Genomic DNA, 4,141 nt, shown 5'->3' on the forward strand with positions numbered 1-4,141 from the left:
AAATAAAGGAAACAAAAAAATTAAATAAATAAACATTAATTTGAAAAAAAAAGAAGAAAAATTTTTGCTAAACAGCATTGAACTCATTTTGTAGCCCAGAATTTGGGGTGACCCTCGTGCCTCAGCCTCCAGGGTGTGAGATTACAGCTGTGCACCACCACGCCCCTCTCTTGGTATCTTTTGATAGCCAGAGCTTAATGAATAGGAACAGCTGAGGAAAAAACCTTGGAGAATGAGCCATATCCGGAATTTATTTTGTAGCACTAGGTTCGAACCCAGGGCTGCTCCACCACAAAGCTCTATTCCCCAACTGTTTTTATTGAATTTTGAGACAAGCTTTTGCTGAACTGCCCCGACTGATCATGAATTTGTGATCCTCCTACCTGTTACCAGAGAATCTGAGATTACAGTCATGTGCAGCCACACATGGCTTAATTTTCAATCATTGATATACTTTCTTTTTTTTTTTTTTTTTTTTTTTTTTGAGTCTGGAGCCGGGAAGATGGCTCAGTGGAATAAGTGCTTCCCTGGCAAGTGCAAGAGTCTGAGTTCAATCCCTGGTTCGGGGGGTTGGGGGGGGGGACTGGCATATTCTTTTTGAGTCAGGGTCTTGCTATACAATTCAGGCTGGCCTGGAGCTTACTTTGTAGCCCAGGCTGGTCTCAAACTCACAATGATCCGCCGGCCTCAGCCTCCCGAATGCTGGTATTGTTTACTTTACTGTTTTTCAAATGACTTAATTTACCCATATCTAACAATTTGGAGTGTAAGTATGAATTTTTTTAAAGCTCCCCTCATATTTCCCTCAACCCTCAGTAGCCATAAAGGTTTCTTTTTGTCTTTTCTTATTGAGGCTAGACAGGTACTCTACCCTGAGCTACAGCCCCAAACCCCAGTGTTATGTAGTTTATCATGTTTTCTGCATCCTTTCCCTCTGAACTGTAACAAAATCAAACACCTGTGCAGCACTACCCGTGGGCACGGTTTCACTGCTTTGCATGTGCTTATCTTCAGAACTCTGAGGTTGACACTTTTTGGTCTGGGGCTTTTTGTTGTTGTTGTTGTTTTTGATTTGTTTTATTGAGTCAGCATCTCGCTATGCAATTCAGGTTATCCTTGAACTCACTAGGTAGCCCAGGCTGGCCTCAAATTCACTGCAATCCTCCTGCCTTGGCCTCCGGAGGGCCGGGCTGGGATTACCAGCATGTACCACCACACTGGTATCAGGAATTGAGCTCAGGGCCTCACACTTGCTAGAGTGACACTGTGCCACCGCTGAGCCACGACCCCAGGCCCTTTTTGTTTTGAAACTTTAAAACAATCTCTTTCGTTTGTTTGTTTTGGGGATTGAACTCAGGACCTTGTGCTTGCCAGGCAGGTGCTTATTCTACTGAGCTATCTCCCCGGCCCCCCCCAAAAAAAAAATCAGTAAAGGCAAAGTCAGTTTATTTAAAAAAAAAAAAAAAAAAAAACCCTGCCTTTTAAGGGCTGGCCAAATAGCTCAGTGGATTAAAGCACCTGCAAGCGGGCACAGGACTAGGGGTTTGATCCCTGGACCTGCCATGCCAGCCCCGCCCCTGGGGCGCACTGAACTGGCAATTGAGACTGGGCATGGTGGCACACACCTGTAATGCCAGCTCTTGGGAGGCTGTAAGCAGGTGGATCACTACAAGTCCCATCTAGTAGTGAGACCCTGAGCACCCTGTAGACCCTTCCCTAAAATACAAAAAAAAAAGTATCTCCCTGTCGCTTTTTGTTTGTTTGTTTTGAAACAGTCTCCCAGGGCCGGGGAGATGGCTCAGTGGAATAAGCGCTTCCCTGGCAAGTGCAAGGGCCTGAGTTTAATCCCAAGTTCTGGCAAAAAAAAAAAAAAGACCAGTTGAAAAAAAAACACATAAAGAAATAGGATAGTGATAGACACAGATGAGCATGTGCCCTTGTTCCTGCCTTCCTAAGACAATCCCCAAGAGCAGAGCTGTGTGGTGGGCAGCATGTACACCGAGAGGTGCTGCACTGTCAGTGGGAAGGTGGGCCTGGTACCTACCTGGGCTGCCTGCCTTTCCACAAGCCTTGCCTTCCCAGGGCTTGGTAGCGTCAGCACCATCAGAAAGGATGTAAATCAGGTTCTGGCAAGATAGCTCAGGAACTAAGCGCCTGCTTAGGGATTCCAGGCACCATCTGCCACACCGGCCCACCCCCAGGAGGGCTGAACACCTGGAATCCTGGTGCGGGGAGCCCAAGCTGGGTAGAGACCTGAGATCCTGCACCAAATACAGGAAGGAGGGAGGGAGGGAAAGAGGGAGGGAGGGAAGGAAAAATGGAAGGAAGGAAATCAAAGCAACATGCTCTACCTGATGGCCAAGGGCTCCAGGGCATCTTGCCATAGAAGAAAGGAAGCTAGTCCCCTGGGACTGGGCCCAGCTAACTCCAAAACTAAGAGGTGGGGCAAGACCAGTGAGTTCTAGTCTAGTCTGGAGCATGCAGTGAGCACTGGGGCTGCTCTGACATGCAGGCTTTGTTCATTTTAGGGATGTAGGTATTCCCACCATGGCCGCTTTCAAACTATCCAAGTGACATCATTGAACATTGTCAAGAGAGGTGAGGAATCTAGCCTCAGAAGCCACTGAGAACCAGTTCCAGCACACTACTGACGGGTGGGGAGAAACTGAGGAAGTGACTGTGAAGCTGAAATCTGAAAGACAAAAGCAGACCACAAGAGGGAGAGCAGGTGTGTTCTAGTCAAAGGGGAAAACTTGTGAATGGAAACTCAAGGCCAGAATGAGGTTAACAGGCACTGGGTTTTCTGTTTTTGTTGCTTTTTTTTTTTTTTTTAACTTTTCTTTTATTTATTTGTGTGTGTGAGTGTGTGTGTGTGTGTGTGTGGCCAGCTCAGCCCACCAGGGGGCGGGGCGGCCGGCAAGTGGTGCTGGGGGATTGAACCGCAGTCCCTGTGCTTTGCTAAGCTTGTTCTAAGTAGGTGCTTTAGACCACTGAGCCATCTCTCCAGCCCCTTTTGTTGCTTCTAATGTATTTAGTACAGGGTCTACAGGGTCTCACTACATAACTGGGACTCAGTGATCCTCCTGTTTTCAGCTTCCCAAGCACTGGGATTACAGGTGTGTACCACCATACCCAGTCTCAATTCTGTCTCAGTGTGGCCCAGGGCAGGGCCCGTACAGCACGCCCGATTGAACCCCAGCCACTGTGTTCTGCCTAAGCAGGCGCTTCAGTCCACTGAGCTATCTGGCTGGCCCAGATGGTTTTTTGTTTTGTTTTGTTGTTGTTTGAGACACGGTCTCACTATGTAGTGCAGGCTGGCCTTGAGCTCCTTTGTGTAACCCAGGCTAACCTCAGACTCTTGGTTATTCTTCTGCTTCAGCCTCCCAGATGCTGGGATTATAGGAATGGGCCACTATGCCCAGCCTGTTTGTTTTTGAAAGTTTCATTATGCAGTTAGTCCCAGCACTCAGGAAGATGAAGCAAGATTACCATGCAGTCAAAGCTAGCCTGCACTGCATTAGTGATACCCTGTCTCAAAACAACAAAGGGCAGGGGAGATGGCTAGTGGAATAAGCGCTTCCCTGGCAAGTACAAGGGCCTGAGTTCAATAGCCTGGCCTTGAGCCCGAGGATGCCTCAGGCTCCCAAATAGCTACGATTATAGGCTTTGCAATACCACACCAGGTTCCAAGAATGATCTTTTTTGCCCCAATGGGGAGGCTGACGCAGGAGGATCACCTGGAGTTTGAGGGCCACCTGGGCTACACGATGAGTTCAAGGCAAGCCTGGACTACTCAGTGACACTCGAAGAAAAACAGATCTTACGCAGGCTCCCAGGGAGAACAGTGTCCGTGTGGGCTCTGTGTGTGTCTGTTGCGTGTATGGGGCCAGATTCTCAACTAAAATTAGTTTTAATTCTACTTTGTTCCACCAGGGGGCAGACGGACTCGGCAAACAGCCTACTAGGGACATCCCGCTTTTTTTCAAAAGGAGCAGGGCTCGGTCTAACTGAGGCCTCCGAGCACCCGGGGTGGGGTCCTAGGTGGGGCGCCCGCCTCGGTCCCCGGGCCTCGCTGTCTGCAGCCGCCTGGACCCCTGCGCAGGCCGGGCCGGGCCGGGCGGGGGCGGGGCCGGAGGCGGGC

This window comes from Octodon degus, unplaced genomic scaffold (assembly GCF_000260255.1).
Source record: "Octodon degus isolate 3935 unplaced genomic scaffold, OctDeg1.0 scaffold00032, whole genome shotgun sequence".
NCBI classification, from domain to species: domain Eukaryota; kingdom Metazoa; phylum Chordata; class Mammalia; order Rodentia; family Octodontidae; genus Octodon; species Octodon degus.